At 37.7% G+C, this 26661-nt stretch overlaps 3 long non-coding RNA genes across 3 annotated transcripts in view; 1 reads left to right on the forward strand and 2 right to left on the reverse strand.

Annotated features, from left to right (window-relative positions):
- The window catches only part of LOC127949437 (uncharacterized), a 44295-nt gene extending 31560 nt beyond the window's left edge, over positions 1 to 12735 (reverse strand). Inside the window, exons 1-2 of the long non-coding RNA XR_008152298.1 lie at positions 12559 to 12735; positions 6494 to 8924 (exon numbers count right to left, since the gene is read on the reverse strand). This is a non-coding gene — a long non-coding RNA (uncharacterized LOC127949437). The remainder of the gene's footprint in view (positions 1 to 6493; positions 8925 to 12558) is intronic.
- Positions 1 to 21009, reverse strand: part of LOC127949547 (uncharacterized) — a 157701-nt gene extending 136692 nt beyond the window's left edge. Inside the window, exon 1 of the long non-coding RNA XR_008152333.1 lies at positions 19584 to 21009. This is a non-coding gene — a long non-coding RNA (uncharacterized LOC127949547). The remainder of the gene's footprint in view (positions 1 to 19583) is intronic.
- LOC127949477 (uncharacterized) lies at positions 1350 to 25244 on the forward strand. The gene is made up of 3 exons (XR_008152305.1): positions 1350 to 2118; positions 11702 to 12457; positions 24083 to 25244. It is a non-coding gene; the product is annotated as an uncharacterized LOC127949477 (long non-coding RNA).
- The last annotated feature ends 1417 nt before the right edge of the window (positions 25245 to 26661 follow it).

Here is a 26661-nt window from a genome sequence, read left to right on the forward strand (position 1 = left end):
AACAAAATGTGTGCATCTGTGTGTGGGTTTAAGCATGCTTATTGAGTATTAATATAGTAGTTTAAACATTTCATGTTTGTGTGTGTCTGTAATTCTGTTCTATTCTTTTACTGTCAGCCATATCTAGGTTATTTAAAATCAGTGCAGTACTATTATCTAGACTGTGAAATTATACATAAATTGCGTATGCTTCTTTGGAATGAAATTAAGACAACATATAACAGTTATAAAGGTTAAAGAGACAGTGTTGTATGATAAATTGCATTTACGACCACTAGATGTCACTGGAAGACCACTAATGGGCTCACTAAAGACTAAAACATTACAGTTCATTGTCTCGATGATTGATTCATCTAGAAAAATATATATTACTATTATTTAATATTACTGTTCAAGCATTTAAGATCCCATTGAGTGAAAGTTCAACAATTTATTCATACATGTATATCAAATATTTACTATTATGTCAGAATATGAATGCAATGAAACCTGACATAGAAATGTAAGAAAAGAAGTCTTTCTGTGAGTTGTGTGTCACCTATAATTTATTTCAAATATCTACATACAACAAAATGTGTGGGCATGTACTTCTCTCTGTGTGTGTGTGTGTGTGTGTGTGTAATCATGCTTATTGATTATTCATATAATAGTTGAACCATTTCATTTCTGTGTGTGAGTGTCTGTGAGCCTATTCTCCATGTTAGACAATGGCACACACAAGTTTGGCTTAATTACAACAAAGCTTTGCAGAGATATAGCCTCAGACTCATTTTGTGAAGATGCCTGACATCTGAAGCAGCGCTGTACAAAAACGGTTTCGTCTATTGACACGAAATCCATAACTTTTTGTCAGCACGGTCTGAAGATGATCTGATTCAATTTTGGTGAAAATCAGACAAACGGTTGAGGATGAGTTTAAAAAAAAAGGTTTTCAACATGAATCAAAATGGCGGACAGGAAGTTTTGCTTAATATGACATAATTGGTATGTTTGTTGTCGGCATGTCCCAAGGAACATTTTGAGACATGTTTCATGATAATAGGCTAATGCAATCAAAAGTTATTAGCATTATTGGAAATGTAATAATTAGCGGTTATTGATTGGTTTATTACTCTTGACCAATAGGTGGCGCTGTGACCAAAATGATGTGGCGTGGTCAATGTGATGTGACAATGTCACATATTAAGTTTTGTGTAAATATCTCCAACCTTTGCAGAGATACAGCCTCAGATGCAGTTTGGCATCTTTCCAGCAAATTCGTTGGTATGCTAATTGAAAACGGTTACGTGTATCGACACAAATTCCATAACTTTTTGCCAGCATGGTCTGAAGATGATTCAAATCAAATTTGGTGAAAATCTGAGCAACGGTCTAGGAGGAGTTCGAAAAAGTAGGTTTTCAACATGAATCAAAATGGCGGACAGGAAATTTTGCCAAAATTGACAAATGGGGTATCGGTGTTCTCGGCATGACCCAAGGAATCTATCAACATCAGTTTTGTTACAATAGGCTAATGTATGCAAAAGTTATTAGCATTTTTCGAAAAATCGTTATAACTATTGACCACAAGGTGGCGCTGCCCCCAATTTTTTTGTGTACATTCAGGGCATGGAGCCGGACATTTTTGTAATTATTTGCGAAACGATACGGAACTTCATTCTTAAGATACAGCAATTTACAACTAAATTCAAAATGGCCGACGCCCAAAATGGCCGAATTGGGAAAATTCGGTATCATTCGACTCGGAATGATGCACTGAATCTAAAGACACCACTTTTGTGATTTTTGGCAAAACCGTTCAGAAGTTATGAGCAAAAACATGCATTTTTCATATCTCCTGACCACTAGGGGGCACAGCGCCGAAACACTGCAGGTAGTCCCAGGGAATGGTTGTTATAAGACCCACCAAGATTGGTCTCAATAAGCCAAACCGTTGCGGAGATATAGCCTCACGTTCACGTTTGCGTGCTTTTCGAAGAATTCGTTCATGAGCTATTCGGAAACGGTTTGAGAAATCAACTTGAATTCCATAACTTTTTGCCAGCATGGTCTGAAGATTATCTGATTCAATTTTCGTGACAATCGGTGCAACGGCCTAGGACGAGTTCGAAAAAGTAGGTTTTACAAACAATTGACGATAGCGAAAAAACTAAGCCTTGCGATTTTTGAATTTCGGTGTCCATTCGACTCGGCATGAGCCAAGGAATCACAGGAAAAAAGAATTTTCATTTTGTGGCTTACGGTTCAAGAGTTATTAGCATCAAGTTTTTGAAAGTTTAGACAATTGGGGGCGCTAGAGAGTTTGAGTTAGAGACTTCAAATTTGCTACGTTTAATGTTCAGACAGTCCTCTATTAGTGTGCCAAATTATACAACTTTCCCGCAATCGGTTCTATGGGCTACCATAGACTTGGGGTGGAAGAAGAAGAATAATAATAATAAATATAGCTGCAAGCAGCAATTACGGGGCCAAGCACTCCAACGGCAAATGTAGTAGCTAAGCATCGCATAAAGCATCACACCAAATACATTAATGAGCAATAACAGCAATTTTGGAATTACTGTATTTGAAATGGCAAAAAAAAAAAACACCAATACCACCTCTAGTAGCATGATTACTTGGTTTATCAAGCTTGACCAATAGGTGACACTGTTATAAAATCAATTTGGTGTACTCTGTGTGACTTTTCAATGACACACACAAAGTTTGGTGTCAATATGCCAAAGCATTCCAGGGATACAGCCTCAAGTGTCATTTTCTCATTGTGCCTCAAATTCGTCGATGTGGTATGCGAAAACGGTTTTGTCTATCGACTCAAAATCCATAACTTTGAATCAGTATAGCCTGAAGATCATTTGATTCGAATTTGGTGAAAATCGGACATACGGTTGATCAGGAGTTCGAAAAAGTATGTTTTCAACATAAATCAAAATGGCGGACCGGAAGTTCAGCTTACCGTGGTATATTTGGTATCTATGTTATCGGCATAAGCCAGGGAATATTTTGAGCCCAGTTTCCTTCAAATAGGCTAATGCATTAAAAAGTTATTAGCATTTTAAAAAGTGTAATTACTCATGGTTAATGAATGGTTTATTACTCTTGACCAATAGGTGTCGCTGTTACCAAATTTATGTGGCATGGTCAGTGTGAGGTGGCGATGACACATACAAAGTTTGGTGCAAATATGTCAAAGTGTTGCAGAGATACAGCCTCAAATGCATTTTGGCACCCTTCCAGCAAATTCGTTGATGCGCTAAATGAGAACCGTTACGTATATCGACACAAAATCCATAACTTTTTGCCAGCATGGTCTGAAGATGATTCACGTCAAATTTGGTGAAAATTGGGCTAACGGTCTAGGAGGAGTTCGAAAAAGTAGGTTTTCAACATTAAGCAAAATGGCGGACAGGAAGTAAGGCCAATTTTCACATTATTGGTATCAATACTCTCGGCATGACCCACAGAATATAGCGAGACCATTTTAATTTTAATAGACTAATTTATTCAAAAGTTATTAGCATTTATGTGATATTTCATTATAACTATTGGCCACAAGGTGGCGCTGCCACCAAACTTTTTGAGTACCTTCAGGGCATGGAGCCGAATATTTTTGTAATTATTTGCGAAACGATACGATGCTGCGTTCAAAAAATACAGCATTTTAAATCATAATTCAAAATGGCCGACGCCTAAAATGGCCGACACAGGAAAATTGGATATCATTTGACTCGACATGACTCACTGAATCTAAAGAGACCAGTTGTGTGATTTTTGGCCAAACCATTCAGTAGTTATAAGCCAAAATATGCATTTTTCATATCTCCTGACCACTAGGTGGCGCTGTGTCGAAACACTGCAGGTAGTCTCAGTTCATGCTTGTTATAACACACGCCAAGTTTGGTCTCAATATGACAAACCGTTGCCGGGATATAGCCTCACGTGCATGTTTGCGTGCTTTTCGTCAAATTTGTTTACGTGTCATTCGACAACAGTTGGACGAATCAACTTGAATTCCATAACTTTTTGCCAGCATGGTCTGAAGATGATCTGAGCCAATTTTCGTGGCAATCGGACTAACCGTCTAGGACGAGTTCGAAAAAGTAGGTTTTTCGAATAATTGAAAATAGCGAAAAAACTAAACCTTGCGATTTTTGAATTTTGGGGTTCATTCGACTTGGCATGAGCCAAGGATTCAGAGGAAAAAAGAATTTCCATTTTCTGGCTTACGGTTCAAAAGTTATTAGCATACAAACATTGAAAGTTTGGACAAGTGGTGGCGCTAGAGAGTAGGAGATAGAGACTTCAAATTTGCTATAGTTAATGTTGGGACTGTCCTCTATCAGTGTGCCAAATTATACAACTTTCCCGCAATCGGTTCTATGGGCTGCCATAGACTTGCGGCGGAAGAAGAAGAATAATAAATATAGCTGCAAGCAGCAATTACGGGGCCAAGCACTCCAACGGCAAATGTAGGAGCTAAGCATGGCATGGAGCATCACACCAAATGCATTAATGAGCAATAACAGCAATTTTAGGATTATTGTAATTGAAATGGCTAAAAAAATCATAAATACAACCTCTAGTAGCATGATTTACTGGCTTATCAAAATTGACCAATAGGTGGTGCTGTTATCAAGTCAATTTGGTGTACTCTGTGTGACTTTTCAATGACACAAACAAAGTTTGGTGTCAATATGCCAAAGCATTGCAGAGATACAGCCTCAAGTGTCATTTTGTCATTGTGCCTCAAGTTCGTCGCTGTGGTATGCAAAAACGGTTTTGTCTATCGACACAAAATTCATAACTTTTTGTCAGCACAGTCTGAAGATCATCTGATTAAATTTTGGTGAAAATTGGACTAACGGCTGATGAGGAGTTCAAAAAGTAGGTTTTCAACATAAATCAAAATGGCGGACCGGAAGTTCAGCTTAATCTGGCATATTTGGTATCTATGTTTTCGGCATAAACCAGGGAATATTTTGAGCCCAGTTTCCTTCAAATAGGCTAATGCATTAAAAAGTTATTAGCATTTTTATAAGTGTAATTATTCATGGGTAATGAATGGTTTATTACTCTTGACCAATAGGTGGCGCTGTTACCAAATTTATGTGGCATGGTCAGTGTGAGGTAGCGATGACACGTACAAAGTTTGGTGTAAATATGTCAAAGTGTTGCAGAGATACAGCCTCAAATGCATTTTGGCACCCTTCCAGCAAATTCGTTGATGCGCTTAATGAGAACCGTTTCATATATCGACACGAAATCCATAACTTTTTGCCAGCATGGTCTGAAGATGATACACGTCAAATTTGGTGAAAATCGGACTAACGGTCTAGGAGGAGTTCGAAAAAGTAGGTTTTCAACATTAATCAAAATGGCAAACAGGAAGTATGGCCAATATTCGCATAATTGGTATCAATGCTCTCGGCTTTACCCACAGAATATAGGGAGGCCATTTTAATTTTAATATGTCTAATTAATTCAAAAGTTATTAGCATTTATGTGATATTTCATTATAACTATTGGCCACAAGGTGGCGCTGCCACCAAACTTTTTGAGTATCTTCAGGGCATGGAGCCGAATATTTTTGTAATTATTTGCGAAATGATACGATGATGCGTTCAAAAAATACAGCATTTTGAAACATAATTCAAAATGGCCGACGCCTAAAATGGCCGACACGGGAAAATTGGATATCAATCGACTCGACATGACGCACTGAATCTACAGAGACCAGTTTTGTAATTTTTGGCCAAACCATTCAGAAGTTATAAGCCAAAATATGCATTTTTCATATCTCCTGACCACTAGGTGGAGCTGTGTCGAAACACTGCAGGTAGTCTCAGGTCATGCTTATTATAACACACACCAAGTTTGGTCTCAATACGCCAAACCGTTGCGGAGATATAGCCTCACGTGTATTTTTGCGTGCTTTTCGTCATATTTTTTCACGTGTCATTCGAGAACGGTTGGACGAATCAACTTGAATTCCATAACTTTTTGCCAGCATGGTCTGATGATGATCTGAGCCAATTTTCGTGAAAATCGGACAAACCGTCTAGGACGAGTTCGAAAAAGTAAGTTTTTCGAAAAGTTGAAAATAGCGAAAAAACTAAACCTTGCGATTTTTGAATTTTAGGGTTCATTCGACTTGGCTTGAGCCAAGGATTCAGAGGAAAAAAGAATTTCCACTTTCTGGCTTACGGTTCAAAAGTTATTAGCATACAAACATTGAAAGTTTGCACAAGTGGTGGCGCTAGAGAGTAGGAGATAGAGACTTCAAATTTGCTATAGTTAATGTTGGGACTGTCCTCTATCAGTGTGCCAAATTATACAACTTTCCCGCAATCGGTTCTATGGGCTGCCATAGACTTGCGGCGGAAGAAGAAGAAGAATAATAATAATAATAACGCCAACGAAAACAATAGGTGCCTACGCACCTTCGGTGCTTGGCCCCTAATAACGCCAACGATTACAATAGGTGCCTACGCACCTTCGGTGCTTGGCCCCTAAATATAGCTGCAAGCAGCAATTACGGGGCCAAGCACTCCAACGACAAATGTAGTAGCTAAGCATTGCATAAAGCATCACACCAAATACATTAATGAGCAATAACAGCAATTTTGGAATTATTGTATTTGAAATGGCAAAAAAAAAAAACACCAATACCACCTCTAGTAGCATGATTACTTGGTTTATCAAGCTTGACCAATAGGTGACACTGTTATAAAATCAATTTGGTGTACTCTGTGTGACTTTTCAATGACACACACAAAGTTTGGTGTCAATATGCCAAAGCATTCCAGGGATACAGCCTCAAGTGTCATTTTCTCATTGTGCCTCAAATTCGTCGATGTGGTATGCGAAAACGGTTTTGTCTATCGACTCAAAATCCATAACTTTGAATCAGTATAGCCTGAAGATCATTTGATTCGAATTTGGTGAAAATCGGACATATGGTTGATGAGGAGTTCGAAAAAGTATGTTTTCAACATAAATCAAAATGGCGGACCGGAAGTTCAGCTTACCGTGGTATATTTGGTATCTATGTTATCGGCATAAGCCAGGGAATATTTTGAGCCCAGTTTCCTTCAAATAGGCTAATGCATTAAAAAGTTATTAGCATTTTAAAAAGTGTAATTACTCATGGTTAATGAATGGTTTATTACTCTTGACCAATAGGTGGCGCTGTTACCAAATTTATGTGGCATGGTCAGTGTGAGGTGGCGATGACACATACAAAGTATGGTGCAAATATGTCAAAGTGTTGCAGAGATACAGCCTCAAATGCATTTTGGCACCCTTCCAGCAAATTCGTTGATGCGCTGAATGAGAACCGTTACGTATATCGACACAAAATCCATAACTTTTTGCCAGCATGGTCTGAAGATGATGCACGTTAAATTTGGTGAAAATTGGGCTAACGGTCTAGGAGGAGTTCGAAAAAGTAGGTTTTCAACATTAAGCAAAATGGCGGACAGGAAGTAAGGCCAATTTTCACATTATTGGTATCAATACTCTCGGCATGACCCACAGAATATAGCGAGACCATTTTAATTTAAATAGACTAATTTATTCAAAAGTTATTAGCATTTATGTGATATTTCATTATAACTATTGGCCACAAGGTGGCGCTGCCACCAAACTTTTTGAGTACCTTCAGGGCATGGAGCCGAATATTTTTGTAATTATTTGCGAAACGATACGATGCTGCGTTCAAAAAATACAGCATTTTAAATCATAATTCAAAATGGCCGACGCCTAAAATGGCCGACACAGGAAAATTGGATATCATTTGACTCGACATGACTCACTGAATCTAAAGAGACCAGTTGTGTGATTTTTGGCCAAACCATTCAGTAGTTATAAGCCAAAATATGCATTTTTCATATCTCCTGACCACTAGGTGGCGCTGTGTCGAAACACTGCAGGTAGTCTCAGTTCATGCTTGTTATAACACACGCCAAGTTTGGTCTCAATATGACAAACCGTTGCCGGGATATAGCCTCACGTGCATGTTTGCGTGCTTTTCGTCAAATTTGTTTACGTGTCATTCGACAACAGTTGGACGAATCAACTTGAATTCCATAACTTTTTGCCAGCATGGTCTGAAGATGATCTGAGCCAATTTTCGTGGCAATCGGACTAACCGTCTAGGACGAGTTCGAAAAAGTAGGTTTTTCGAATAATTGAAAATAGCGAAAAAACTAAACCTTGCGATTTTTGAATTTTGGGGTTCATTCGACTTGGCATGAGCCAAGGATTCAGAGGAAAAAAGAATTTCCATTTTCTGGCTTACGGTTCAAAAGTTATTAGCATACAAACATTGAAAGTTTGGACAAGTGGTGGCGCTAGAGAGTAGGAGATAGAGACTTCAAATTTGCTATAGTTAATGTTGGGACTGTCCTCTATCAGTGTGCCAAATTATACAACTTTCCCGCAATCGGTTCTATGGGCTGCCATAGACTTGCGGCGGAAGAAGAAGAATAATAAATATAGCTGCAAGCAGCAATCACGGGGCCAAGCATTCCAGCGGCAACATCAGGAGCTAAGCATATGTAGCATCAGACCAAATGCAACAATGAATAATGAAATTAATAATTGCATGATTGTAATTGAAATGGCTGAAAATCGTTAATAAAAGTTCCACAGCGAGGAGCTAAGCATGGCATGGAGCATCAGACCAAATGCAACGAGTAAGAAAAGCAATTATTGGAAGAGTGTAATTGAAACAGCCAGTAAAACTCCAGTAAAATGATGCATTATCATTTTTGGAAAATAGGTGGCGCTGTAATCAAATCGCTTTGTTGTGTTCTGTGGGAGGTGACAATGTTGTGGGCAATTTCTTTCAAAGTACTTACAGACCTTTAGGGCAATGAGTCGAACATGCCCACCGAGTTTCGTTCCGATCGACTTCCATTAACCTTGTCAAATAGGTGCTTAAAGTTGTTTGGCCAATGGCGGCCATGTTTTTTAAGATAAGTGAAATTCCTCATAGAGCACTTGTGCCACATTGGGCCATATCAATTTTCAAGTTGATTGGATCAACGGTTGCTTAGTTATAGCCATTTGATTTTTTTTCATCCTGTAGCGCCACCAAGTGGCAGATATGGAAAAAAAAAATAATTTGACTAAAGTTTTTGTTCATGCATATGAGTTCTGAGTTTGGTGAAGAAATCTCATTTTGTTCCCGAGTTATAGCCTTTTTCGTAATATTGGTCCACGAATTTGAATGTTTTGGGTCACCTGTTTTTTTGTTCAGTCTTGATCAAACCACTGCAATAATATTCTCTGGACTCTCTAGATCAATAATTTTCAAAAATATGTTGCATTTTGTCCTTTGGTTAGCTATAAGAGGTCATTTAGGAAAGGGCCGTGGCCACATGTAACCTAAAGCCTATAAAACTGAAACAAAAACTCAAAACTTTATGAAACTTGGTTATAACATGTGAAAGATGACCCACCAAGCATGCAAAGTTTCATTAAGATCAGAAAATAGCTGGTGCTATAACAGTTAAAATGGCCTAAAAAACTAAAGATTTCTGTTGTGAATGGCATTAAAGTGCAAAAAAAAAGGGGTAATATAATCACACATGCATTAGATCTGTATTTTTTCTAAACAATCATGCAAAATTTAACAGATATTAGGTAAAAAAGAACACTGTAATATTTATAAAGCTTCAAAACCCAGTGTTGAATAAAAAATTGCAATTATAACCACTAGATGTCACCGGAAGACCACTAATGAGCTCACTAAAGACTAAAACATTACAGTTTATGGGCTTGTTGAGGGATTCATCTAGAAAAAATGTATATTACTATTATTTAATATTACTGTTCAAGCATTTCAGATCACATTGAGTCAAAGTTTACCAATTTATTCATACAGATATATCTAATGTTTATAATTATGCCAGATTATGATTGCAATGAAACCTGAAAAATGACATAGAAGCCCATAAAACAGAAGACTTGCAATAGGTTTTATCACCCATCATTTATTTTAATTATCTATATATATAACAAAATGTGTGCATCTGTGTGTGGGTTTAAGCATGCTTATTGAGTATTAATATAGTAGTTTAAACATTTCATGTTTGTGTGTGTCTGTAATTCTGTTCTATTCTTTTACCGTCAGCCATATCTATGTTATTTAAAATCATTGCAGTACTATTATCTAGACTGTGAAATTATACATGAATTGCGTATGCTTCTTTGGAATGTAATTAAGACAACATATAACAGTTATAAAGGTTAAAGAGACAGTGTTGTATGATAAATTGCATTTACGACCACTAGATGTCACTGGAAGACCACTAATGGGCTTTGCAGAGATATAGCCTCAGACTCATTTTGTGAAGATGCCTGACATCTGAAGCAGCGCTGTACAAAAACGGTTTCGTCTATTCACACGAAATCCATAACTTTTTGTCAGCACGGTCTGAAGATGATCTGATTCAATTTTGGTGAAAATCAGACAAACGGTTGAGGATGAGTTTAAAAAAAAAGGTTTTCAACATGAATCAAAATGGCGGACAGGAAGTTTTGCTTAATATGACATAATTGGTATGTATGTTGTCGGCATGTCCCAAGGAACATTTTGAGACATGTTTCATGATAATAGGCTAATGCAATCAAAAGTTATTAGCATTATTGGAAATGTAATAATTAGCGGTTATTGATTGGTTTATTACTCTTGACCAATAGGTGGCGCTGTGACCAAAATGATGTGGCGTAGTCAATGTGATGTGACAATGTCACATATTAAGTTTTGTGTAAATATCTCCAACCTTTGCAGAGATACAGCCTCAGATGCAGTTTGGCATCTTTCCAGCAAATTCGTTGGTACGCTAATTGAAAACGGTTACGTGTATCGACACAAATTCCATAACTTTTTGCCAGCATGGTCTGAAGATGATCCAAATCAAATTTGGTGAAAATCTGAGCAACGGTCTAGGAGGAGTTCGAAAAAGTAGGTTTTCAACATGAATCAAAATGGCGGACAGGAAATTTTGCCAAAATTGACAAATGGGGTATCGGTGTTCTCGGCATGACCCAAGGAATCTATCAACATCAGCTTTGTTACAATAGGCTAATGTATGCAAAAGTTATTAGCATTTTTCGAAAAAATCGTTATAACTATTGACCACAAGGTGGCGCTGCCCCCAATTTTTTTGTGTACATTCAGGGCATGGAGCCGGACATTTTTGTAATTATTTGCGAAACGATACGGAACTTCATTCTTAAGATACAGCAATTTACAACTAAATCCAAAATGGCCGACGCCCAAAATGGCCGAATTGGGAAAATTCGGTATCATTCGACTCGGAATGATGCACTGAATCTAAAGACACCACTTTTGTGATTTTTGGCAAAACCGTTCAGAAGTTATGAGCAAAAACATGCATTTTTCATATCTCCTGACCACTAGGGGGCACAGCGCCGAAACACTGCAGGTAGTCCCAGGGAATGGTTGTTATAAGACCCACCAAGATTGGTCTCAATAGGCCAAACCGTTGCGGAGATATAGCCTCACGTTCACGTTTGCGTGCTTTTCGAAGAATTCGTTCATGAGCTATTCGGAAACGGTTTGAGAAATCAACTTGAATTCCATAACTTTTTGCCAGCATGGTCTGAAGATTATCTGATTAAATTTTCGTGACAATCGGTGCAACGGCCTAGGACGAGTTCGAAAAAGTAGGTTTTATGAACAATTGACGATAGCGAAAAAACTAAGCCTTGCGATTTTTGAATTTCGGTGTCCATTCGACTCGGCATGAGCCAAGGAATCACAGGAAAAAAGAATTTTCATTTTGTGGCTTACGGTTCAAGAGTTATTAGCATCAAGTTTTTGAAAGTTTAGACAATTGGTGGCGCTAGAGAGTTTGAGTTAGAGACTTCAAATTTGCTACGGTTAATGTTCAGACAGTCCTCTATTAGTGTGCCAAATTATACAACTTTCCCGCAATCGGTTCTATGGGCTACCATAGACTTGGGGTGGAAGAAGAAGAATAATAATAATAACGCCAACAAACACAATAGGTGCCTTCGCACCTTCGGTGCTTGGCCCCTAATAACGCCAACGATTACAATAGGTGCCTACGCACCTTCGGTGCTTGGCCCCTAAATATAGCTGCAAGCAGCAATCACGGGGCCAAGCATTCCAGCGGCAACATCAGGAGCTAAGCATATGTAGCATCAGACCAAATGCAACAATGAATAATGAAATTAATAATTGCATGATTGTAATTGAAATGGCTGAAAATCGTTAATAAAAGTTCCACAGCAAGGAGCTAAGCATGGCATGGAGCATCAGACCAAATGCAACGAGCAAGAAAAGCAATTATTGGAAGAGTGTAATTGAAACAGCCAGTAAAACTCCAGTAAAATGATGCATTATCATTTTTGGAAAATAGTTGGCGCTGTAATCAAATTGCTTTGTTGTGTTCTGTGGGAGGTGACAATGTTGTGGGCAATTTCTTTCAAAATACTTACAGACCTTTAGGGCAATGAGTCGAACATGCCCACCGAGTTTCGTTGCGATCGACTTCCATTAACCTTGTCAAATAGGTGCTTAAAGTTGTTTGGCCAATGGCGGCCATGTTTTTTAAGATAAGTGAAATTCCTCATAGACACTTATGCCACATTGGGCCATACCAATTTTCAAGTTGATTGGATCAGCGGTTGCTTAGTTATAGCCATTTTAGTTTTTTTTTCATCCTGTAGCGCCACCAAGTGGCAGATATGGGAAAAAAAATAATTTGACTAAAGTTTTTGTTCATGCATATGAGTTCTGAGTTTGGTGAAGATATCTCATTTTGTTCCCGAGTTATAGCCTTTTTCATAAAATTGGTCCACGAATTTGAATGTTTTGGGTCACCTGGTTTTTTGTTCAGTCTTGATCAAACCACTGCAGTAATATTCTCAGGACTCTCTAGATCAATAACTTTGAAAAAATATGTTGTATTTTGTCCTTTGGTTAGATAACATTTAAACAGGCCTAAAAAACAAAAGATTTCTGTTGTGAATGGCATTAAACTGCAAAAAAAAAAAGGGGTAATATAATCACACATGCATTAGATCTGTATTTTTTCTAAACAATCATGCAAAATTTAACAGAGATTAGGTAAAAAAGAACACTGTAATATTTTTAAAGCTTCAAAACCCAGTGTTGAATAAAAAAATTGCAATTATAACCACTAGATGTCACCGGAAGACCACTAATGAGCTCAGTAAAGACTAAAACATTACAGTTTATGGGCTTGTTGAGGGATTCATCTAGAAAAAATGTATATTACTATTATTTAATATTACTGTTCAAGCATTTCAGATCACATTGAGTCAAAGTTTACCAATTTATTCATACAGATATATCTAATGTTTATAATTATGCCAGATTATGATTGCAATGAAACCTGAAAAATGACATAGAAGCCCATAAAAACAGAAGACTTGCAATAGGTTTTATCACCCATCATTTATTTTAATTATCTATATATATAACAAAATGTGTGCATCTGTGTGTGGGTTTAAGCATGCTTATTGAGTATTAATATACTAGTTTAAACATTTCATGTTTGTGTGTGTCTGTAATTCTGTTCTATTCTTTTACTGTCAGCCATATCTAGGTTATTTAAAATCAGTGCAGTACTATTATCTAGACTGTGAAATTATACATAAATTGCGTATGCTTCTTTGGAATGAAATTAAGACAACATATAACAGTTATAAAGGTTAAAGAGACAGTGTTGTATGATAAATTGCATTTACGACCACTAGATGTCACTGGAAGACCACTAATGGGCTTTGCAGAGATATAGCCTCAGACTCATTTTGTGAAGATGCCTGACATCTGAAGCAGCGCTGTACAAAAACGGTTTCGTCTATTGACACGAAATCCATAACTTTTTGTCAGCACGGTCTGAAGATGATCTGATTCAATTTTGGTGAAAATCAGACAAACGGTTGAGGATGAGTTTAAAAAAAAAGGTTTTCAACATGAATCAAAATGGCGGACAGGAAGTTTTGCTTAATATGACATAATTGGTATGTATGTTGTCGGCATGTCCCAAGGAACATTTTGAGACATGTTTCATGATAATAGGCTAATGCAATCAAAAGTTATTAGCATTATTGGAAATGTAATAATTAGCGGTTATTGATTGGTTTATTACTCTTGACCAATAGGTGACGCTGTGACCAAAATGATGTGGCGTGGTCAATGTGATGTGACAATGTCACATATTAAGTTTTGTGTAAATATCTCCAACCTTTGCAGAGATACAGCCTCAGATGCAGTTTGGCATCTTTCCAGCAAATTCGTTGGTACGCTAATTGAAAACGGTTACGTGTATCGACACAAATTCCATAACTTTTTGCCAGCATGGTCTGAAGATGATCCAAATCAAATTTGGTGAAAATCTGAGCAACGGTCTAGGAGGAGTTCGAAAAAGTAGGTTTTCAACATGAATCAAAATGGCGGACAGGAAATTTTGCCAAAATTGACAAATGGGGTATCGGTGTTCTCGGCATGACCCAAGGAATCTATCAACATCAGCTTTGTTACAATAGGCTAATGTATGCAAAAGTTATTAGCATTTTTCGAAAAAATCGTTATAACTATTGACCACAAGGTGGCGCTGCCCCCAATTTTTTTGTGTACATTCAGGGCATGGAGCCGGATATTTTTGTAATTATTTGCGAAACGATACGGAACTTCATTCTTAAGATACAGCAATTTACAACTAAATCCAAAATGGCCGACGCCCAAAATGGCCGAATTGGGAAAATTCGGTATCATTCGACTCGGAATGATGCACTGAATCTAAAGACACCACTTTTGTGATTTTTGGCAAAACCGTTCAGAATTTATGAGCAAAAACATGCATTTTTCATATCTCCTGACCACTAGGGGGCACAGCGCCGAAACACTGCAGGTAGTCCCAGGGAATGGTTGTTATAAGACCCACCAAGATTGGTCTCAATAGGCCAAACCGTTGCGGAGATATAGCCTCACGTTCACGTTTGCGTGCTTTTCGAAGAATTCGTTCATGAGCTATTCGGAAACGGTTTGAGAAATCAACTTGAATTCCATAACTTTTTGCCAGCATGGTCTGAAGATTATCTGATTCAATTTTCGTGACAATCGGTGCAACGGCCTAGGACGAGTTCGAAAAAGTAGGTTTTACGAACAATTGACGATAGCGAAAAAACTAAGCCTTGCGATTTTTGAATTTCGGTGTCCATTCGACTCGGCATGAGCCAAGGAATCACAGGAAAAAAGAATTTTCATTTTGTGGCTTACGGTTCAAGAGTTATTAGCATCAAGTTTTTGAAAGTTTAGACAATTGGTGGCGCTAGAGAGTTTGAGTTAGAGACTTCAAATTTGCTACGGTTAATGTTCAGACAGTCCTCTATTAGTGTGCCAAATTATACAACTTTCCCGCAATCGGTTCTATGGGCTACCATAGACTTGGGGTGGAAGAAGAAGAAGAATAATAACGCCAACAAACACAATAGGTGCCTTCGCACCTTCGGTGCTTGGCCCCTAATAACGCCAACAAACACAATAGGTGCCTTCGCACCTTCGGTGCTTGGCCCCTAATAACGCCAACAAACACAATAGGTGCCTTCGCACCTTCGGTGCTTGGCCCCTAAATATAGCTGCAAGCAGCAATAACGGGGCCAAGCACTACAGAAGCAAGCTTCAGACGAACGGCAGGAATGAGTAATTAAGACAGTTTTAAGATTATTTTAGGCAAAATGGCTTGAAAACAATAAACACAACAACTAGTAATAGGATTTATTGGCTTATCACGTGTAACCAATAGGTGGCGCTGTTACCAAATTAGTTTGAAATGGTCAGTGTGAGGTGACGATGACACATACAAAGTTTTTTGCAAATATGTCAAAGCTTTGCAGAGATACAGCCTCAAATGCATTTTGGAACCCTTCCAGCTGATTCGTTGATGCGCTAAATGAGAACCGTTTCGTATATTGACACGAAATCCATAACATTTTGCCAGAATGGTCTGAAGATGATCCATGTCAAATTTGGTGAAAATCAGACTAACGGTCTAGGAGGAGTTCGAAAAAGTAGGTTTTCAACATTAACCCTTAGGGGACTAAGCCCTTTTTGGTCCGTTTTCTCTATTTTTACATTTCGGCTTATAAACTATATGTAATGAGGATGGACCACCATGTATTTGGTATCAATGGATTCAGAAGACCCTAAGCTACCATAAGCATGCATGAAATATGTCTATAAAGGAAGTATGAGTGAAAAATTGTACAATAAACTAGAGAATTTCAAAGACGAAAATGAGATTTTTGTCATTTATTACTGAAAATCCTACCTCACACAACAATAGTTAAAAGTTTTTGACCCAAAAATATATTTTTCAAACTCTTTGCTTGACATAAATGGGTTAATGTTCAATCAAATGTGTAAAGATCAATTAAATAATTAACTTTATTTACAAACAGTCCTAGGCGTTTTTTTAATTTTTGGGACTAAGCCCTTTTTGGTCTGTTTTCTCTATTTTTATATTTGGGCTTATAAATCATATGTAAAGGAGATGAAACACCCTGTGTTTGGTATCTATGGATTCAGAAGACCCTAAGCTACCATAAGCATGCATGCAATATGTTTATATAAAGGAAGTATGAGTGAAAAATTTTACAATAAACTAGAGCATTTCAAAAACGAAAATTAGATTTTTGTCATTTATTACTGAAAAACACACAATATAGAACAGTTTTTGAACAAAGAAAATATATTTTTTCAAACTCTTTGCTTGACAGAAATGTGTTATTGTTTAATCAAATGTGTAAAGTAGGGATGCACGATAATATCGGCACAACATCGGTATCGGCCGATAAAAGCTTAAAATGACCATCATCGGTATCGGCCGATATGACTATTTCTGCCGATGAGCCAAACCGATATTCTCCAAGTGAAATAATTGACCTGTTTTTCAGATGTGAATGTCTGTCTTCATTTGTAAAATAATACATTTATGGTAGAATCAGTACAGAAGAGATACATGGATTTCTCTTCAGTAAAAATAAAGTTTAAATATATCAGTATATATTTGTATATATATCGATATCGGTATCGGCCAAAATTATTTTGAAAATATCGGCATATCGAATATCGGCCAAAATCCAATATCGTGCATCCCTAGTGTAAAGAACAATTAAATAATTAACTTTTTTTAAAAACAGTCCTAGGCATGCCAGTGAGCAAAGCAAGGCCTCTCCAGGCCTTTCCAGTAATTGTTCCAGAGCTTGTTCTGCCGTAAATCTTTTACTGCTTGCCATTTTGATAAAACAATTGTGTAATAATGCTGTATCTCTCTCGAATTGATCTCTTTGTGCTCGCTAACACACTTTCTGCTATCTCCACGTGATGCTGATTCTCCGATCGCTCGAATTTAGCTCTTTGTGCTCGCTGATACTCCGATCGCGTTCTGCTTTCTCCACCCTGATGCTGATTCTCTGAACGCTTATTGATTACATGACATGTCTTTTACTTTAGTCCAGCCAGCTTTTACAAGGCTACAGCAGAGCTACAGAGTCCTCTGAATCGCTAGAAGACATAACCTTCCTCTGATTGGGTTAGAAAAAGACTCCTCCCAGCGGCAATTTTTCCATTGGCTGTTGCGTGTTGAATCTGCCTAGCACAATCTTTTTCATTGGCCTGTTTACGCAGTGGTATTGCGCAATAAGGGAAGTGTTTAATATACAAACTGGACACCGCTGTTTTCAGCGGAATCTGAGGAAGACGGCAAAAAAACCCGCATCTCTCTAGCATTAATAGTTTTTGAGATAACTACACATTTGTAAAAGTATGCCATTTTGGGCGGTACCGCCTAATCCGTCCCCAGAGGGTTAATCAAAATGGCGGACAGGAAGTTCAGCCAAATAAGGAAAACTTGGTATCTATGTTCTCGGCCTGACCCAAGGAATCTATTAAGATCAGCATCATGTCAATAGCCAGATCTTTTCAAAAGTTATTAGCCTTTATGTAAATTGAGTTATAACTTGACCTCTAGGTGGCACTGTTTCAAAATATTTTGAGTACCTTCAGGGGATGTTGTTGTTGGCACATTCTGAGTTTCGTAATATTACACAAATGCATTTGTTTAGTATAGCATTTTATTTCACAAAACTGTATTAAAGTCAATGGGAATTTCATGTTTTGTTCTATTATAGCGCCACCAAGAGGCTCAGTCCAACCATTTGTTTTATGTGTCCTCAGAGTGAGCCCATACATATGTGTATCAATTTTGGTGAAAATATCTCAATTCACTTCAGAGTTATAGACATTTATATGAAAAAGCATGTAAAAAATGACTGACTCTTGACTTTGATTGAATATTACTACCCCTTACTATCAATATTTTGGCATTTGGGCATTGGCGTATAGCTATCGACCTATGTTTCCGAACTTCTGATGGTGGTTTCGTCTCGATCAGACAAGCGGTTTCGAAGATATAGCCAAATGTTTTTTAAGCGCTAAATCACAACGCTACACAAACCGTAAGGCGAAACCTAGCATGTTTGGTATCGTAGGACTCGGTAAGGTTTCAGGAGTCCAATTTAATGAGTCTGGTGAAAATAAGTCGACCACACCCAAAGTTATAAGCATTTAAAAAAAGAAGATCACCACTAGGTGGCGCTGTTTCGAAACTTCTCACGCTCCTTCAGGACATTGTGCTGATGACCCATACCAAGTTTCGTAACAATCCGTTGATGCGTTCTTAAAATACAGCATTTTAGCACAAAATTCAAAATGGCCGACAGTCAAAATGGCCAAAATGGTAAAATTGGATATCAGTCGACTTGGCATGTAGCCATGAATCTAACAAGACAAATGTTATGATTTTTGGACAAAATGTTCAAAAGTTATAAGCAAAAATAGCAATTTTTCATATCTCTGGACCAGTAGGTGGCGCTGCGCCGAAACACAGCATGTAGCCTCAGGTCATGCTTGTTATGACATGTACCAAGTTTGGTCAGAATAGAATAAATCGTTGCATAGATACAGCCTTACGACTGTTTTTGCAAGCGTTACGTAAAATTTGTTTGAGCGTTTATCGAAAACGGTTTGACGAATCAATTTGATTTGCATAACTTTTGGTCAGCACTGACTGAAGATGATCTGGTTCAATTTTCGTGTGAATCGGACAAACCGTCTAGGACGAGTTCGAAAAAGTAGGTTTTTAAAAAAATTCAAAATGGCGGCCACATTTCTATGACGGAAAATAATTTGCTAGGGTGCAATCGAATCGGCATGAGCTCAGAAATCAGATGAAAAAAGAATTTTGATGATTGGCCTTACGGTCAAAAAGTTATTAACAAAATTAAAGTGAAATTTTGGACAGTTGGTGGCGCTAGAGGGAATGTCTTAGACACACCAAAATTGGTGTACTTAATGTTGGCACTGTCCTCTATAAGAATGTCAAACCATTACAACTTTCCCGCATTCGGTTCTATGGGCTGCCATAGACCCCCAGTCGGAAGAATAATAATAATAATAATAATAAGAACGCCAACAAAAACAAGAGGGTCCTACGCACCTTCGGTGCTTGGCCCCTAAATATAGCTGCAAGCAGCAATTACGGGGCCAAGCACTCCAACGGCAAATGTAGTAGCTAAGCATCGCATAAAGCATCACACCAAATACATTAATGAGCAATAACAGCAATTTTGGAATTATTGTATTTGAAATGGCAAAAAAAAAAAACACCAATACCACCTCTAGTAGCATGATTACTTGGTTTATCAAGCTTGACCAATAGGTGACACTGTTATAAAATCAATTTGGTGTACTCTGTGTGTCTTTTCAATGACACACACAAAGTTTGGTGTCAATATGCCAAAGCATTCCAGGGATACAGCCTCAAGTGTCATTTTCTCATTGTGCCTCAAATTCGTCGATGTGGTATGCGAAAACAGTTTTGTCTATCGACTCAAAATCCATAACTTTGAATCAGTATAGCCTGAAGATCATTTGATTCGAATTTGGTGAAAATCGGACATACGGTTGATCAGGAGTTCGAAAAAGTATGTTTTCAACATAAATCAAAATGGCGGACCGGAAGTTCAGCTTACCGTGGTATATTTGGTATCTATGTTATCGGCATAAGCCAGGGAATATTTTGAGCCCAGTTTCCTTCAAATAGGCTAATGCATTAAAAAGTTATTAGCATTTTAAAAAGTGTAATTACTCATGGTTAATGAATGGTTTATTACTCTTGACCAATAGGTGGCGCTGTTACCAAATTTATGTGGCATGGTCAGTGTGAGGTGGCGATGACACATACAAAGTTTGGTGCAAATATGTCAAAGTGTTGCAGAGATACAGCCTCAAATGCATTTTGGCACCCTTCCAGCAAATTCGTTGATGCGCTAAATGAGAACCGTTACGTATATCGACACAAAATCCATAACTTTTTGCCAGCATGGTCTGAAGATGATGCACGTCAAATTTGGTGAAAATTGGGCTAACGGTCTAGGAGGAGTTCGAAAAAGTAGGTTTTCAACATTAAGCAAAATGGCGGACAGGAAGTAAGGCCAATTTTCACATTATTGGTATCAATACTCTCGGCATGACCCACAGAATATAGCGAGACCATTTTAATTTTAATAGACTAATTTATTCAAAAGTTATTAGCATTTATGTGATATTTCATTATAACTATTGGCCACAAGGTGGCGCTGCCACCAAACTTTTTGAGTACCTTCAGGGCATGGAGCCGAATATTTTTGTAATTATTTGCGAAACGATACGATGCTGCGTTCAAAAAATACAGCATTTTAAATCATAATTCAAAATGGCCGACGCCTAAAATGGCCGACACAGGAAAATTGGATATCATTTGACTCGACATGACTCACTGAATCTAAAGAGACCAGTTGTGTGATTTTTGGCCAAACCATTCAGTAGTTATAAGCCAAAATATGCATTTTTCATATCTCCTGACCACTAGGTGGCGCTGTGTCGAAACACTGCAGGTAGTCTCAGTTCATGCTTGTTATAACACACGCCATGTTTGGTCTCAATATGACAAACCGTTGCCGGGATATAGCCTCACGTGCATGTTTGCGTGCTTTTCGTCAAATTTGTTTACGTGTCATTCGACAACAGTTGGACGAATCAACTTGAATTCCATAACTTTTTGCCAGCATGGTCTGAAGATGATCTGAGCCAATTTTCGTGGCAATCGGACTAACCGTCTAGGACGAGTTCGAAAAAGTAGGTTTTTCGAATAATTGAAAATAGCGAAAAAACTAAACCTTGCGATTTTTGAATTTTGGGGTTCATTCGACTTGGCATGAGCCAAGGATTCAGAGGAAAAAAGAATTTCCATTTTCTGGCTTACGGTTCAAAAGTTATTAGCATACAAACATTGAAAGTTTGGACAAGTGGTGGCGCTAGAGAGTAGGAGATAGAGACTTCAAATTTGCTATAGTTAATGTTGGGACTGTCCTCTATCAGTGTGCCAAATTATACAACTTTCCCGCAATCGGTTCTATGGGCTGCCATAGACTTGCGGCGGAAGAAGAAGAAGAAGAAGAAGAAGAAGAAGAAGAAGAAGAAGAATAACGCCAACGATTACAATAGGTGCCTACGCACCTTCGGTGCTTGGCCCCTAATAATAACGCCAACAAACACAATAGGTGCCTTCGCACCTTCGGTGCTTGGCCCCTAATAACGCCAACAAACACAATAGGTGCCTTCGCACCTTCGGTGCTTGGCCCCTAAATATAGCTGCAAGCAGCAATTACGGGGCCAAGCACTCCAACGGCAAATGTAGGAGCTAAGCATGGCATGGAGCATCACACCAAATGCATTAATGAGCAATAACAGCAATTTTAGGATTATTGTAATTGAAATGGCTAAAAAAATCATAAATACAACCTCTAGTAGCATGATCTACTGGCTTATCAAAATTGACCAATAGGTGGTGCTGTTATCGAGTCAATTTGGTGTACTCTGTGTGTCTTTTCAATGACACAAACAAAGTTTGGTGTCAATATGCCAAAGCATTGCAGAGATACAGCCTCAAGTGTCATTTTGGCATTGTGCCTCAAATTCGTCGCTGTGGTATGCGAAAACGGTTTTGTCTATCGATACAAAATCCATAACATTTTGTCAGCACAGTCTACAGATCATCTGAGTCAAGTTTGGTGAAAATCGGACTAACGGTTGATGAGGAGTTCGAAAAAGTAGGTTTTCAACATAAATCAAAATGGCGGACAGGAAGTTCGGCTTACTCTGGCATATATGGTATCTATGTTGTCGGCATAAGCCAGGGAATATATTGAGGCCAGTTTCATTACAATAGGCTAATGCATTAAAAAGTTACTAGCATTTTTATAAGTGTAATTATTCATAGTTAATTAATGGTTCATTACTCTTGACCAATAGGTGGCGCTCTTACCAAATTTATGTGGCATGGTCAGTGTGAGGTGGTGATGACACATACAAAGTTTGGTGCAAAAATGTCAAAGGGTTGCAGAGATACAGCCTCAAATGCATTTTGGCACCCTTCCAGCAAATTCGTTGATGCGCTAAATCAGAACCGTTTTGTATATCGACACGAAATCCATAACTTTTTGCCAGCATGGTCTGAAGATGATTCACGTCAAATTTGGTGAAAATCGGACTAACGGTCTAGGAGGAGTTCGAAAAAGTAGGTTTTCATCATTAATCAAAATGGCGGACAGGAAGTATGGCCAATTTTGGCATAATAGGTATCTATGTTCTCGGCATGACCCATAGAATACAGGGAGACCATTTGCATTTCAATTGTCTAATTTACTCAAAAGTTATTAGCATTTTTGTGATAATTCATTATAACTCTTGACCACAAGGTGGCGCTGCCACCAAACTTTTTGAGTACCTTCAGGGCATGGAGCCGAATATTTTTGTAATTATTTGCGAAACGATACGATGCTGCGTTGAAAAAATACAGCATTTTAAAACATAATTCAAAATGACCGACGCCTAAAATGGCTGACACGGGAAATTTGCATATCATACGACTCGACATGACTCACTGAATCTAAAGAGACCAGTTGTGTGATTTTTGGCCAAACCATTCAGAAGATATAAGCCAAAATATGCATTTTTCATATCTCCTGACCACTAGGTGGCGCTGTGTCGAAACACTGCAGGTAGTCTCAGGTCATGCTTATTATAACACACACCAAGTTTGGTCTCAATATGCCAAACCGTTGCTGAGATATAGCCTCAAGTGCATTTTTGCGTGCTTTTCGTCAAATTTGTTTACGTGTCATTCGACAACGGTTGGACGAATCAACTTAAATTCCATAACTTTTTGCCAACATGGTCTGAAGATGATCTGAGCCAATTTTTGTGGCAATCGGACTAACCGTCTAGGACGAGTTCGAAAAAGTAGGTTTTTGGAAAAATTGAAAATAGCGAAAAAACTAAACCTTGCGATTTTTGAATTTTGGGGTTCATTCGACTTGGCATGAGCCAAGGATTCAGAACAAAAAAGAATTTCCATTTTCTGGCTTACGGTTCAAAAGTTATTAGCATACAAACATTGAAAGTTTGGACAAGTGGTGGCGCTAGAGAGTAGGAGTTAGAGACTTCAAATTAGCTATAGTTAATGGTGGGACTGTCCTCTATCAGTGTGCCAAATTATACAACTTTCCCGCAATCGGTTCTATGGGCTGCCATAGACTTGCGGCGGAAGAAGAAGAAGAATAATAAATATAGCTGCAAGCAGCAATCACGGGGCCAAGCATTCCAGCGGCAACATCAGGAGCTAAGCATATGTAGCATCAGACCAAATGCAACAATGAATAATGAAATTAATAATTGCATGATTGTAATTGAAATGGCTGAAAATCGTTAATAAAAGTTCCACAGCGAGGAGCTAAGCATGGCATGGAGCATCAGACCAAATGCAACAAGTAAGAAAAGCAATTATTGGAAGAGTGTAATTGAAACAGCCAGTAAAACTCCAGTAAAATGATGCATTATCATTTTTGGAAAATAGGTGGCGCTGTAATCAAATCGCTTTGTTGTGTTCTGTGGGAGGTGACAATGTTGTGGGCAATTTCTTTCAAAATACTTACAGACCTTTAGGGCAATGAGTCGAACATGCCCACCGAGTTTCGTTCCGATCGACTTCCATTAACCTTGTCAAATAGGTGCTTAAAGTTGTTTGGCCAATGGCGGCCATGTTTTTTAAGATAAGTGAAATTCCTCATAGAGCACTTGTGCCACATTGGGCCATATCAATTTTCAAGTTGATTGGATCAACGGTTGCTTAGTTATAGCCATTTGATTTTTTTTCATCCTGTAGCGCCACCAAGTGGCAGATATGGAAAAATAATAATAATTTGACTAAAGTTTTTATTCATGCATATGAGTTCTGAGTTTGGTGAAGATATCTCATTTTGTTCCCGAGTTATAGCCTTTTTCGTAAAATTGGTCCACGAATTTGAATGTTTTGGGTCACCTGGTTTTTTGTTCAGTCTTGATCAAACCACTGCAATAATATTCTCTGGACTCTCTAGATCAATAATTTTCAAAAATATGTTGCATTTTGTCCTTTGGTTAGCTATAAGAGGTCATTTAGGAAAGGGCCGTGGCCACATGTAACCTAAAGCCTATAAAACTGAAACAAAAACTCAAAACTTTATGAAACTTGGTTATAACATGTGAAAGATGACCCACCAAGCATGCAAAGTTTCATTAAGATCAGAAAATAGCTGGTGCTATAACAGTTAAAATGGCCTAAAAAACAAAAGATTTCTGTTGTGAATGGCATTAAACTGCAAAAAAAAAGGGGTAATATAATCACACATGCATTAGATCTGTATTTTTTCTAAACAATCATGCAAAATTTAACAGAGATTAGGTAAAAAAGAACACTGTAATATTTATAAAGCTTCAAAACCCAGTGTTGAATAAAAAATTGCAATTATAACCACTAGATGTCACCGGAAGACCACTAATGAGCTCACTAAAGACTAAAACATTACAGTTTATGGGCTTGTTGAGGGATTCATCTAGAAAAAATGTATATTACTATTATTTAATATTACTGTTCAAGCATTTCAGATCACATTGAGTCAAAGTTTACCAATTTATTCATACAGATATATCTAATGTTTATAATTATGCCAGATTATGATTGCAATGAAACCTGAAAAATGACATAGAAGCCCATAAAAACAGAAGACTTGCAATAGGTTTTATCACCCATCATTTATTTTAATTATCTATATATATAACAAAATGTGTGCATCTGTGTGTGGGTTTAAGCATGCTTATTGAGTATTAATATATTAGTTTAAACATTTCATGTTTGTGTGTGTCTGTAATTCTGTTCTATTCTTTTACTGTCAGCCATATCTAGGTTATTTAAAATCAGTGCAGTACTATTATCTAGACTGTGAAATTATACATAAATTGCGTATGCTTCTTTGGAATGAAATTAAGACAACATATAACAGTTATAAAGGTTAAAGAGACAGTGTTGTATGATAAATTGCATTTACGACCACTAGATGTCACTGGAAGACCACTAATGGGCTCACTAAAGACTAAAACATTACAGTTCATTGTCTCGATGATTGATTCATCTAGAAAAATATATATTACTATTATTTAATATTACTGTTCAAGCATTTAAGATCACATTGAGTGAAAGTTCAACAATTTATTCATACATGTATATCAAATGTTTACTATTATGTCAGAATATGAATGCAATGAAACCTGACATAGAAATGTAAGAAAAGAAGTCTTTCTGTGAGTTGTGTGTCACCTATAATTTATTTCAAATATCTACATACAACAAAATGTGTGGGCATGTACTTCTCTCTCTGTGTGTGTGTGTGTGTGTGTAATCATGCTTATTGATTATTCATATAATAGTTGAACCATTTCATTTCTGTGTGTGAGTGTCTGTGAGCCTATTCTCCATGTTAGACAATGGCACACACAAGTTTGGCTTAATTACAACAAAGCTTTGCAGAGATATAGCCTCAGACTCATTTTGTGAAGATGCCTGACATCTGAAGCAGCGCTGTACAAAAACGGTTTCGTCTATTGACACGAAATCCATAACTTTTTGTCAGCACGGTCTGAAGATGATCTGATTCAATTTTGGTGAAAATCAGACAAACGGTTGAGGATGAGTTTAAAAAAAAAGGTTTTCAACATGAATCAAAATGGCGGACAGGAAGTTTTGCTTAATATGACATAATTGGTATGTATGTTGTCGGCATGTCCCAAGGAACATTTTGAGACATGTTTCATGATAATAGGCTAATGCAATCAAAAGTTATTAGCATTATTGGAAATGTAATAATTAGCGGTTATTGATTGGTTTATTACTCTTGACCAATAGGTGGCGCTGTGACCAAAATGATGTGGCGTGGTCAATGTGATGTGACAATGTCACATATTAAGTTTTGTGTAAATATCTCCAACCTTTGCAGAGATACAGCCTCAGATGCAGTTTGGCATCTTTCCAGCAAATTCGTTGGTACGCTAATTGAAAACGGTTACGTGTATCGACACAAATTCCATAACTTTTTGCCAGCATGGTCTGAAGATGATCCAAATCAAATTTGGTGAAAATCTGAGCAACGGTCTAGGAGGAG

This window comes from Carassius gibelio, chromosome A1, assembly GCF_023724105.1.
Source record: "Carassius gibelio isolate Cgi1373 ecotype wild population from Czech Republic chromosome A1, carGib1.2-hapl.c, whole genome shotgun sequence".
In the NCBI taxonomy this organism is placed as follows: domain Eukaryota; kingdom Metazoa; phylum Chordata; class Actinopteri; order Cypriniformes; family Cyprinidae; genus Carassius; species Carassius gibelio.